We start from the raw sequence: 13,785 nt of genomic DNA on the forward strand, positions 1-13,785 counted from the left end.
ACAGTGATCTGGGAGAGTTCCTGCAGAGTGCAAGACACCAAAAGGTTCTGTGAATTTGACTTAAAGAAATGACAGTTGGAGGTTAGACGGAAAGTAGGGAGGGGGGAGAAACAAACTCGAAGTATTTAGAGTGGCTTTCCGCTAACTTGTTGGAGATTGGTTCTGAGAAAGACAGGGATTGGCACGTACGATGCCGAGTGTAATCCGTTTTGATGACTAGTTGCCAACCAAACCCTCTGCTCACCTGGAGAAGAGCAATTCTAATCCAAATGTCACACGCTTAAAATATATTTGTGAGCACAATGACTATAGACTAGAGTCCTATCCTTATTAAGAATCAATCCCAGCTGTGGAAAACCCTTACTCAGATGAAAAGGCCTACATTATGGCAAGCCTCTTCAATCTTGCCAGTCCTTTTGTTTTCATTAAGAAATGGAGACCTGAACAGTCCAGCTCTGCTGCTTACAGCTCCATTCTCTTGCAAGTGCTTAGTTAACCCTTCTGAGCAGCAGATGCATACATTGCTCCTCTATGCCAAAGCAGCAAGTGGTTTCCCCTCCCACCCCCGCCAGAGAAGACTCCCTCTCCTGCTTGCTTCAGTCTTTGCTGATGAAATAAATGGCCCTGCTCTTGTTCCAATACTTCATTTTCCTCCAAATGCCTCCTTCTTTGTTCTGCAAAGAATTAGCTTACTGGGCATCCTCTGGTGCTTTCAGGTTCTGACCCTGATCCATGCTAAACAGGCTGGACTTCGTGTGGAGGACAGGCCTCTGTAAAACACTCCATCCGAGGAGGGCAGTTATGTAAACAGGGCTGCTGGCAAGACGTCTGATGGGATCAACACAGCTCAGGAGAAAAAGCGCTTTTAGAGAGGGCTGAATCTGTCAGGGAACAGATGAACTCTAAGCAACACTACCATTAGTTGTTCAGGCCCGCCCCTCCCGATTCACTGTGTGGTCCAGGCTGGCCTTGGAATGTAAGATACACCTGCCACAGCCTCCCAAGTGCTAGGACTATAGGTTAGCATCACCACATCTGAGGAGAAAAAGCAACATCTTGTTTCCAATGTGTAAGGTCAAGCTTTTAACAAACAGAAATCACCAGGAAAATCTTTAAAAAAATTAATAATGACCTAGTTGATCACTGTAATTTCTGATATCATCAAAAGGGATCATTTTGAGATTTTAAAATTTTATCATTTTAAAAGGAAAAATCAAAAACATTTAAAGTGTCTGGGATATTTCAGAAGGCTGCCTTTAGAATTCATAATATTTAAAAAAACTATACTGAAGAGACAAGTGCAAATTAATATATAAAGTACGGTTCTGTTTACTCTGAATCATAGAAGATGCCAATAATCAATCCACAGTGACAATGTGCATCAGCTACCCTCCATGGGGAGAAATCAAAGGTGACACACTGTATGTGTAAAGCTGCCCTCTGTGGGGATAACTCAAAGCATCAATCACAAAACTGAAGTGTTTGTTATTTTGATGGTGATTACTATGGTCTTAAAGCTTCATAATGAGGAGAAAGTGATCTGATTACAAATGGAAATTATCTTATCAATTACACAGACAGATGGCCTTCAGGTAGATGAACTTGGTCCTCACACATGTTCACCATTCATATGGTGATGCATTCGGAGGAGTAAAGAATGTATATAAAAAGTTTATTACTCCATGGTGATGACAGTTCATAAGCAAGAAAACCAGTATTCATTAAAACAATTGAAAGGGATCTGGAGAGATGGCTCAGTAGCTAAGAGAACATGCTGTTCTCACAGAGGATGTGGTAGGATGCTCAACGTCTACACTGGATAGTTAGCAACCATCTGTCACTCCAGTTCCCTCTTTCTGGCCTCTGGGATACCTGTACTCATGATGCACACATGTACACACATATTTCTTTTTTTTAAGTGTTGTTCTTATTAAATACTGGGACATAGTTTTATTTTGCTAGACTTCTGGTCATTTTGGTGTTCAGGAATATTTTTGTGGAATAAATGAATTTACAGTTAGGGAGATGATAAATTATTAATAATATATGATTAAAAAATGTTGCCAATACCAACTAGAAAAGACCAGTCTTTGGTATTGGCAAAGCTGGCTCATTCTACAGAGAAAAACCAAATTGGACTTCCAAAGCAAATGTAAAGTCAAAACAATCATTTTTATCAAAATTAAGTGTTTTTGTTTGCAGAACGATACTGTGGGAAAAGTTGATGGGCAGGTGGTAGAAAAGATGAAACTTAGAAAGCCTGAAATGGAGCTAAGACGAATGCTGGGAAAATCATCCGGAAGATACCACCACCAATACCACAATGTGCAAGGAGTACCAACAGGCATTTACTTAAGGATGCTGCACAAATGATTGGCAGGCATGTGAAGCAAAGCTGATAAGTCCAACAAATACAAACGAAGAGTAACCCTTCACACCTAGTAGGCCTACACAGTTGTATTTCCTAATGGAGGTAAGGATTCTTTTATGCAGCCCAGCTAGCCTGAGACTTGCTATTTTGCTTTGGATGAGCTGAGACTTCAGATCCCCCCACCTCCTGAGTACTGAGCAGACAGGTGTGATACGTCATGTCTGGTTTTACACAGTGCAGAGGATCAAACCACACATGCTAGGCAAGAGCTACCAACTGAGCTATGTCCCCAGCCTGCAGTTAAAGAATCTTATTGAAAAGTGGACAGAATAGAGGGGGGCAGCAGCTCCACAGAATGACCTGGCACCATTTAGTCAGGCTAACACTCCATATTTCCAACTTCCAGAAATTCTACTCTGACGAATAAGTGCCAAATATAAGGACACACAGGGACATAAAGGGAGAGCCTATGGGAACATTCACTGCAGCACCATTTTGATAATCCTTGGTTGACAGCAGGGTATAAACACACTGCAAAAATGGGATTTGAAGCAAGGCTGGATCTTGCCAGATGAAAAAAAGAGAGATGTGAAATTTATATCACTACTCAATTTACATAAATTCAAGATACTTGTGGGCTGGGAAGATTGCTCAGTGGATTGGAGTACATGACGAGGGCCTGAATTTGGATCCCAGTGTCATGAAGAAGGTTTGGTGTGTCTGTCAGATCCTTACCTCACAGCAGTGGGGGCAGGGGGTAGGGGTGCCTACAGACAGGAGGATTAGTGGAGCTTGCTGGCCAGGTAGCCTAGCTGACAAACTGTACCTCCAGGTTTATTGAGAGATCCTGTGTCAAGGGAACAAGGGGGAGGGTGATGGGGAAGATGCCCAAAGTCCTCCTCTGGCCTTTGCATGTGTACTCACAAACATGTGCACACACACATATCACCCACCTAAAAATGTGTGCACGGAAATCATGGAACCTTTACAAAAGCACTTCTAAAGAAACCAGGCATAATACGCATGTTTAAATGGCTGCACGTGGGTGAGTGAGGAGGGAGTAAGCAATCACAATTAAACGGCATTAAAATAAAGCCTTCCCCATGCTTTCATTAGCTGAAAAAAAAATTAAGGCTGGTTTCCAAAATTACTATTTGCTACAGAAGGAGAAAGGGTAGAGGACAGAGGGAACACGTCACAGCGTCTCAAGGTCAAACACTGGGTGCAAGAGTAAATCAACAGGCTCTTTTAGGAATCAGCTTGATTGCCTGTTGCAAGTGTTCCCTTCAAAGCTCCACACAGGTCCCTGGGTCAGCTTCTGAAAGGATTATGCCTGAACATCATGGCCTAAGCAAACACTCCAGCACACAGAACTCTGCTCCTCCCTCTTCTTTAAAAGCCCCTTGGGAGCCCATGCAGGGTGGCCTGGTGCCCCGCCTCTTTCTTCTGTGCTTAGCTGGTTCAGGGGTTGTGAAGAACCTAACATTTTTCTTTATATAATGTTCAAGATAAAACTATTAGTCACAGAGAAGAAGATAAAAGTTGAAATGACTTTCAACAGTTGGTCCAAATGTTCATTCAACTGTTTGATATAACAATGAAAACTCACAAATGTGGCCCAAACCATAGTGTATGGATGGACTCACCATGGAACAACCTAAATCAAGTAACAAAATAATGGGTAAATTCTAAAGGAGTATTATAAACTTGCCGTTGTCAAATCCTTGGATAGCTCATTAAAATGGACTTCTGAGGCTCCACCAACTACCCAAATTTGATTCAGGTGTGGGGGTGACAGAAGACACTCAGCATTCCAACAAAGTGATGCTGGCACTAAACACCCAGCTCATTCTTAAGAACCCCTGCCATAAGTCGGGCTGATATCAGAGAGTTCAAGGCTAGCCTGGTCTACAAAGAGAGTTCTAGGACAGTCAAGTCTGTTATACAGAGAAACCCTGTCTCAACCCCCTCCACCCCCCACAAAAGAACCCTTGCCACAGTAAGAGGAGGGGCAGACACAATGGCATCGATGGAGGAGAGAAGAGACTGAGAAATTCAGGAGAGGGTGGAGGTGCTCAGCTTTGCAGAAAAAGAGAAGGTGGAAGGTCAGTTTTAGGGAAGGTATTTTTCTCTAGATGACTTAAAGCCAAGATGATGAAATAACAAAATGGGAACATATGGGAAAGGAGGAGGAGGGGGGCAGATGAGAATAAACAGAACCCCATGAGTGGGAAGGACAAACAGCAGGGGCAGTTTGTCCATAGGGCTTGATGACGGGGCTACTGAAGGAGGGCCTGGACTACATTTACCAAACTGCTGCAGACTGTTGTCCCAGCAGTCCTGTCAGTTTGACATGCACATCTCCTAGTTGCCACTCTGTGCTTGCAATCCCTCATGAAGAAAGCTGGGGAGACAGCATATCTGACTGTCCCTTACGATGAAGCCATCTGCTTCTCATGCTTTCAGAAAGCAAGCCTATTATAGTTGTCATGGACATAGAAGCGTAAAGCCCGTGGTCCAAAGCTTTTCTCCAGAATGTACATGAGAGCTGGGCAGGGCCGGATCTCTAGCATTACCCAGTGAACTATGAACTACTAATATTTACTAAGGAATGCCACCGTGCACGGCTTCAGAGCCAAGGTGGCCCAAGTGTGACAAAGTCCTCCTGGAGCCTTCTCTCACCCTTTGAAAACCTAGTGGCAAAGACTATGCTGAGCCTTAAAATTCTCACTCCTTTAAGCAGAGCCAAAGATAGATGCCAAATAGAAGTAAGTCTTACCAGTTTGAAAAGAGGAGACTCAAGATCCCAAGCACAAATTCTCCAAGGGAGTCAGCCCACCATGAAATCTAGACTATGGCCACTCACCCTTTAGTCTTCTAGATGTCTACAGAGGGAGGGAGGGAGAGAGGTGCTGCATGGGTCCCAGGCCCCATGTAGAAGCCTGAGCCCTCCTGTTGCCAGCTGTGTTGGTGAGTTTTATGTCAGTTTGACACAACCTGGAGTCATCTGAGAGGAGGGGATCTCAGTTGAAAATGCTTCCGTGAGACTGGGCTGTAGGCAAACCTGGAGGATATTTTCTTAATGATTGAGGGTGGAGAGCTCAGCCAATTATCGGTGGGAGCATCCTTGGGCCGGTGGTCCTGAGTTCTATAAGAGAGCAGGCTGAGCAAGCCAGGAGGAGCAAGTCAGCGAACAGCACTCCTCTGGGCGTCTGCATCAATTCCTCCTCCAGGTTCCTGCCTTGGCTTCCATCTTCCCTTGATAAACTACAATTAAGGAAGTGCAAGCTAGATAAACCTTTCTCCCCAAGTTGCTTTTGGTCATGATGTTCATCACAGCAAGAGAAAGTTGAATTAAAACACCATCTGCAAGGATTCTATGAGGGTCACATAGAGTAAACCTATAGTGGGGTACAGCTCAGTAGAGAGTCCCTTCAGATGGGGTCTATTATCTCAGGTCTTTTTTTCCACCCCCTGTTTGTACCAACAACGTATTTTATTGATTAATGACAAACTAGAGCTAATCAAATTATATTGCATAAAGAGTCTTTGCAAAAATTATTCATTTCCTGATAAAAAATAAATCCAGATCTGTACAACTAGAAAATCCAGGACAGTGACAAGTAACAAAATAAGAAGACAATAGATCCTGGGCCCCAAATTCAATAGCCAAACTGAAGAACAAAGTTAAAGGCACTCTCATATTTTCCTCCCTAGGGAGTCATGGTCTTTATATGATTCCGTCTCAAACAGGCTCTAAATATAAAGCCTTTATGAAGAGGTTTGATTGTGAGTCCCTAGTGTTCAGGTGTAGTTCAGAAGTCTACCTGGGCTCTTTCTTTCAAGGAAATGCCACCACAGTGAGGAACATAGAAGGATTAATATGGCCTAGTGCATAGACTGCGGTGACAATGCCAATTACAGAAGAGGAGGGTGGGGAGAGAATTCATACTTCCTAAGTTAGCATTGACATTTGTGTTTTGATGCTATTCTTTCTCCCGAGCCTTGGAAACTGCCTTGGATCTCATCTCTGGTGTAAATGACATGATGCGGACAGCTATGACTGGCTACACTCAGATCACCACCCAGGCTGGATCTGTAGAGGGAACAGCAAAAGCCACCACCACCAGGGTCACCCAGGGAGTGTTCAGAGGATGGGTCAGGGCAGGGCTCATTTGACATGCAGAAAACCACACTGGGCAGTGCAAGAAAGACCCCTGTGAAATCCCAGGTAGAAAGAAGCTGGTGTCTGGAGAGATGGGGGCAGAACCAAAGACCTTCAACAAGTATAACTAAGCCAAAGGTTTCAACTCCAACCCAAATTAGTCAGAAAAGTCTGTAGAGGGCTGATAGAAGGCTTAGTCACAGCCCAAGAGGGACACGCTCCCCAGGTGGGTTTGCTGGGCCAGAGGAAGTTTAGAGGTATATTTAGAGTCGGGAACAGCTTTGAGACACATTACGCCTGCAGATTTCAAAATTATTATTTCTGTGAAAATAAAATCTGCTGTCAAGTTTTTTTTTTTTTTTATTTACCAAGACTTTTCACCTTACAGGAAAAAAATAAACAGAGAAGCATAGAGCTCTGACACAGCCACATGGGGAGGAGAGGGGCTGGGAGAGCAAGTGCAGGGTGGGAGTCTGGGAGAGCAAGAGCAGGGTAGGAGGCTGGGAGAGCAGGAGCAGGGTGGGGGCTGGGAGAGCAAGAGCAGGTTGGGGGCTGGGAGAGCAAGAGCAGGGTGGGGGCTGGGAGAGCAAGAGCAGGGTAGGGGCTGGGAGAGCAAGAGCAGGGTAGGAGGCTGGGAGAGCAAGAGCAGGTTGGGGGCTGGGAGAGCAAGAGCAGGGTAGGAGGCTGGGAGAGCAAGAGCAGGGTGGGACCTGGGAGAGCAAGAGCAGGGTGGGGGCTGGGAGAGCAAGAGCCAGGATACTTTTCTAGCACAACGGAGAAATGCTGAGGAAAATGGTAGAAGATAGTCTCCCCAAAATAGTGTTCCACCTAGGAAGAGGGCAAGACACAAGTAAGAGATAACAGACGATAAGGAGCTCAGGAGTGCAGCTGTTCTGAAACAGCACATCCTGGTCCTTTGCTTTTGTTCGTGGTCAGATGTGAGTGATAACCCCAACCTGCTGTCTTCCTCCCTAGGACATTTCTGGAGCTGAAGGGGGAATATGATCCCCATGGGCCTATCACTTCTCTACCATTGCTCAGTGAAAACCCACCCCTCTCCTCCTGGTGAAAGTGGGAAACGGGTTTGGGTAGTAGAGACATGGGAACTTTCAGGAGGGTTGGACAAAAATATCACGGACATCTGAGCCAGAGCTGGTGTTTGGTGCCATCCCACCAATTGCCAGAGAATGCCCACTCAGACCCGGGAGCTGTAGGAGAGCTACCTCTGCCCACTCCTTCCTTCCTCCTTAAATATAGCCACCTCCCTCCCTTGCCAATCTTCAGATTGGCACAATGATTAATGACCCAGGCAAGAACTTAATTTCCTGTCCAGTAGTCCAAGGCTCATTTCCAATAAAAGAACTCAATCAAGACAACTATTTCCTCTCCACAGTTCCTAATCTTTTATTCAATCGTGGGCATTCTTCTCTCTCAGTGTGAAAGCAGAATCAATGTTTGAACCTCCATTTGGCGAATATTCCAAAGGATCACTGAATGCTGAATCTGGAAGGGACCTTAATGGCAATGTCATTGAGCATCCTCTCCTCTTGCAGCTCAGACAGGAGTGAGGGTGAAGGCTGACACTCACACCATTCTGTGGACACATGGCTTGGTGAAGAGGGAAGTGCAGTTTTACAGGACACAGCTTGGGTTCCTCGCTGGACTCATTATGGAGTTACCTTTAATGAAACAGTCAATTCTAAACTGGGAACTAATCACCATGGCCGAATGTTTTTGCAATTACAGGCTCAGGCAAAACACAACCCCAAAACAAGCATCAGGGAAAACCTTCAGATACCACAACACAATTACTATGTCCAATTACCTCTGGACGCCTTAAACACCCAGAGCAGGTGTAATGAACTGTCTTGATTTGAACTACATGTATCCGTCTCTTGTATTTATTTCTCAGAAACGCCTGATAAATAAGTAACTCCACTGCTCTCTGTGAAATTAATTCTGAAAACAGAGGTTCCTAAATGAGATGCTAATGACTGCATAATAGAATACCTTTTTTAGATGCATGACTTCCCCTAGACAATTCCAGTTACAACTCAGGAAATGCTTTCTGTGTTGGTGCCTAAGTGATCTGAAATTCACAAGTACAGTATTCAAATGGCAGGCGGTGGGCTGGGCTGAGCTGGGCTGAGGGGCAGGCAGAGTGTTCACAGAGGCAGGGGACACTCCAACACTGCCACAGCCACAGACAGGAGACAAAAAAAAGCTTTTTGTGTAGATCCAGCTCCTCCCATTAGATGAGTACCCTTCCTCAAGTAACTGGTTCATTCTGAATGTTTGCATGTGTCATATGTGCACATGTGTGCCCAGCGCCAAGGTCAGAAGAAGATGTCAGGTGTCTTGGTCGATCACTAGGTGCCTTATGTCCTTGAGACAGTGTCTCTCAATGGACCCAGAGTTAGGGTGACAGGCAGCAAGACCCACTGACCCTCCTGTTCCTTCCCACATAAAATGCTAGGGTTAAAGATGCATGAGTGACCATGCCTGACTTTTTATGTGGGCTTTGAGGATTTGAACTCAGGTTCTTACTCTTGGGCAACACAAACTCTTATGGGCTGAGTTATCTTCCCAGCCGGAGGCATTGTTTCTTTATCTGTAAATGAGTAATAACTAAGGCTTGTTGAGATGTTATTGTTAAAAACTAAATGAATAGCATGGATGAAAGTATCCACAATATGGTGTGCTAGAACTATTTGTTAAATTTAAGTTTCATAATTGTGTTTTCTTTCTGAGTGAAAACATTACAATTGCTATAAAATACAAGTACAGGGGTTTATGTTATTTTATTACTAAAGTAGATTTATAGTGGCTATAGATTCCAACAAATCAGACCCCTATCAGCTATCACCTGCTTCCCTTTTCAGTGTTACAATGGACTAATAGCAGGATATGGACCAGTCCTGAAACTGAACACTAGGAATTAACCATACAATGTGGTGAAGCTCATGGACTGCTTATTCTACTGCTGGGATAAAATGCCCCAACAAAAGACACTTACAGAACGATTAATAAAAACTCAGAGAGAAATTGGGGCTAAACCTGAAGGTCAGAAAAGCAAAATAGCCAGTCACTGGCTCTTAACCTCGACCTCAATCTGAAAATGGCGATTCTGCCTCCAGGAATCTCAGAATGAGACTGTGACTGAGAGCTGTCTCTTCCTGTTTTATAATCCTCTCTAGGGCTGGGATTAAAGGCATGCACCACCTGGTTTCTATGGCAACTAGTGTGATTACTGGGATTAAAAGTGTGTGCCACTGCCTGGTCTGTAAGGCTGACCACTGGAGTTGTTTTACTCTCCGATCTTCAGGCAAGTTTTATTTATTAAAATACAAACAAAATATCACTACAGACAAGCAAAAGGGTTTACTCTGGTCCATAGTGGACAGTATAGAGCAGTCCCCACGGCACAAGCTGGTCCCATTGCATCAACAGTCAAGCAACACAGAATCACGAATGCTATGCTAGAGGACATCTCCCAGGACTGTGGGCAGGAAATGGCCTCACCACAGCTATTAAACCATCCTTGACAGGTCTGGCCGGAGTCTGTCTACAGGTAATTCTAGATTCGGTCAAGATGACAACTGATACAAACAGCCACCAAAATCACAGGCCTTCACCAGGTGGGCTCCAGGACCCAGTGGAAAGACCAGAACATATCTTCTTCATCTGCAAAGTGAGGTCTGTTTTACTGATTTCATAGGCTGCGATTAATTAATGTTAGCAAATAAATATATAAAACAGCTAGCGAAATTGCAGACTCAGAATAAGCGGCTAAAAACTGTAAGTGTTCAAAGTTCTGCAGTATGGGGTCTGCAGTATGGGGTCTGCAGAAGAATGCACTTTGCTTTCTGTTTTCGTTTATTTTATAAAAACGGTAGTAACATCACTTCTTCTACACGCTGAGATTTGCTATGGAAATCCTACGGAGAAATACAGGAGCAAGGGCCAATCTTTAAAGTAGTAGGTATTATTAAACCCAAGTTTCTGATCCCCAAATGAATTCACAGAGCCAAATTTCCGATGCAAATTACATGAGAGTTTTTAATATTTAAACTCAAGTTTGGACCGGCACCTTTCCTGCACTCCAGCACGGTGGGTGCAGAAAGTGTGGCAGGGAACCCTCCGAGGGTAGAACTTTTAAAGGGGAAACGCCACAATGAAGGGAGTGCACATCCTGTTGTCTTGGGATTGGGTAAGGAGGGCATGGAGTAACACAGTTTTTGAAACCAATGGTCAGCTTTGGGCACGAAAACCTAACAGAGTCATAAATTACTGACAAGGTATCTTCAAGGAGAGTATGTCTCTTGGGGGGAGCATCTGGACCTCATTAAATTTTATGGCCCTGCACCCTAGCTCATAATTGGCTATTTTCAGGGTACCTATTCAAATTCTGCTATTGCAGCACATTTCTGGAGCTGAGACTGCCCTCCACCCATTATATGGTTTAAGATGAAGTCCCTCTTCTTTAAAATGGAGCTAGCAAAGTCAGGTCCTCACAGTATGAATGAGCACATCTACATTCAAGAAAAATATGCATGGTATGTTGGTATTGTGCTGGGGACATGGATCACTGCAAAAATATACATACATTTGATGGCTTGGACATAGCTCTAGGATGTTTGAAAAAGTACCAGAAGTGGGGCTCAAAAAGCCAACTGTAAGTTTCCCATGAAAGACCAAACAAATCTTTGGTTATGGATTTAAAATTCACCCACACGGGCAGGAATAGATCAGCATGCATCTGATGGACACTAGTTCTTTCTGGAACAGTTGGAACACTGAAGTTCCTGTGTGGTCCTCTGTGTCATTACCTAGCTCAAGCACTTATAGGTGAGAAGGCTGCCAGTCTCACTGCTGCCCAGCTCTATTAGGGACATAAAACGGCAAGCTAAGTTTCCATGACCTTTGAGGTCCAGATGATTCAGTGCAGAAAGTTAAAAAATTCAAAACTAAACTTTTGACCATACTTAATATGATAATGAGTGAGGATATGAGCCTTTAAGACGGCCAAGAGCTGGAGAGCCAGAAGACGGTTCCAAAGGCTATAGAATGTTCAAGGACATTATTTTTGCTCTAAGCTCTCCCAGCCTAAAATTAGTGGGTGGTTTGTTCAATCATCACTCTGAGAATTCAGCCAGCCTGCCACTTGTAATTTGGACAGCATTTCCACCTTTGCAGGCTTTCAGAGACAGCATTTTGATTTCCTTGGCTGAATGCAAAACACATTAGCTAACTAACCACACAAGCTGGAAGGAGCACACCAGACTCAACGCTGGCAGACAGGATGCCTGACAACAGTCTTAAAGGTCATGGGGTGGAGACAGGATGACCTAGAGAATTCAGGACATGGTCTATGTAGTTTCCAGACTTACTCATCCATGGCAGTCACTAAAAATATAGACCTAGAAAGGAATGGATCTTCCTCTAAATCCATCCCATCTCCCTTCTTGTCCCCACAACTTTGTCTCACTACCTAGTCAAAACGGCCTACAACTTCTTATGTAGCTCAGCCCAGGCTGGGCTTGAACGCAGGATCTGTTAGATACGCCATCTACATACACCCTGCTCCTAGAAGCTGTTCTCATTGCTCTAGTTCTGTTGTCTTAGTTCTGGTCCGAAACAGTTTTTATCACACTACTCAATTATAGTCTGGCTCTGTTTTCCACCCATCCACAGCCCTGGTGCTAACATAACAGCTCTAAAATGTAACACATTTCTATAAGCATGGCCCGGGCTGGAACCCTTGCTGGCTCCTCAGAACTCCAGACACAATTCAAACTCCCCGCTCTGGCAGAACTGTTTGATTGTCTGTCTCTTCAGCAGACTCCCCGAGGGCAGTCTCTTTGTCTGGAATCCCCATCTCCTAATACACATGAATTGAAGTGAAGAATAAATAATTGAATAATATATACTTAGAAATGTCTGCTAGATCAATGAAGCAAGTGCAGTGTGAACAGAAGTTTAGGTTCCTGTAGCAGAGAAAGGGGATGCCTACTTTGTCTCTGGGTGTGTCCACCAACCCATCCTGAAGGCAGTTTACTCTGCCTATCACTGTATTGTTTGCCCAAGCTTCCTCTGTTCTAAACTATTTGGCATATAGCATTACCTACAGATGTAAGAACTTGAGGTTGGCCAGGGGGGTATTTATTCAAAGCCTTGAAGCAGCAGGAACACCATGCTGAGGCTTTGTATCTAGTTCCCTAATCTCTGAGTCAGTCTGTGCAAATACTGCTAACTTACTTCATCAATGGCTATACGCCCCCAGATCACAAGACCCAAATCTCTGATATTTACTGCTGACTTTTCTAATTTGAAATATGCATATTATGAACATTTTTACAAGATCTACTCTCTAGGGCTGGGGATGTAGCTGAGTGTTGGAGTGCTTCCCTAGCATATATGAAGTCCTGGTTCAGTCGTCAGGTTGGTGTGGTGGTGCAAGCCTGTAATCCTAGCTAATTGGGAGAGGGGTAGGAGGATCAGAACCTCAGGGTCATCCTCAAATACACAGCAAGTGATGATGGTACGCTATCTAGAAAATGCCCTCAGGTGGCAAAGTGTGACAGAAACAGAAGGCAGGACAGGTAGAGAGGAGGCATCACTTTTGAGGATCTTAACATGTGATTTCTGAAAAAGCCACAGACTACTTTCGAAGCCAGCCAGTTCAATGAGAAAGAGACCCCATGTTTCTTACCTCAACATAGGTCCCAGATCATAGCATTTGATAAAACACATTAACATTTGTCTACCATGCATTTACGGTAACTTTGGGGAAGGAGCAGCTGTCATTCTGAGCACTGTTTTGGTCTATGTGAGTAGCCAGCAAGTACCTGTAAGAGGTGGTGAGCTGCCCACTCTGGGCGGAGTCAGGGTCTGTGTAAACACCTCTTCCTTCACCTTTTCTGTCCATGCCTCAGTGCAGAGGCTGTGCATGTGTCCCTCCCACTGCGAGCTTCTCCTGTTCTCTCCAGGGCTCCACAGGAATCAAGGCTGCTCCCTCCTTTGTGGGTGCCTAGGTTCAGCTCTCCAGGTGTCTGCAAACATCCTGTTCACAACCAATCCAGAAGGACATTGTGGACACGCCCACCTGAACAGGCATCCACATCACCTATAGTCACAGACCTGTGGATTCTCACCATCCTGACCTAGTCTTCACAACTCAGACTGTCTATTTGGATCTGACATCTTTCTTAGATGGAACTGTTTGCATTTCTGTTAAAACTAGGTTTTA

General features: G+C 44.4%; 1 protein-coding gene across 2 annotated transcripts in view; it reads right to left on the minus strand.

Annotated features, from left to right (window-relative positions):
* The window catches only part of Garem1 (GRB2 associated regulator of MAPK1 subtype 1), a 175,085-nt gene that overhangs the window by 54,754 nt on the left and 106,546 nt on the right, over positions 1-13,785 (minus strand). The gene's annotated exons all lie outside the window — the stretch shown is intronic.

The sequence above is a fragment of the Arvicola amphibius genome, chromosome 5 (assembly GCF_903992535.2).
Source record: "Arvicola amphibius chromosome 5, mArvAmp1.2, whole genome shotgun sequence".
In the NCBI taxonomy this organism is placed as follows: domain Eukaryota; kingdom Metazoa; phylum Chordata; class Mammalia; order Rodentia; family Cricetidae; genus Arvicola; species Arvicola amphibius.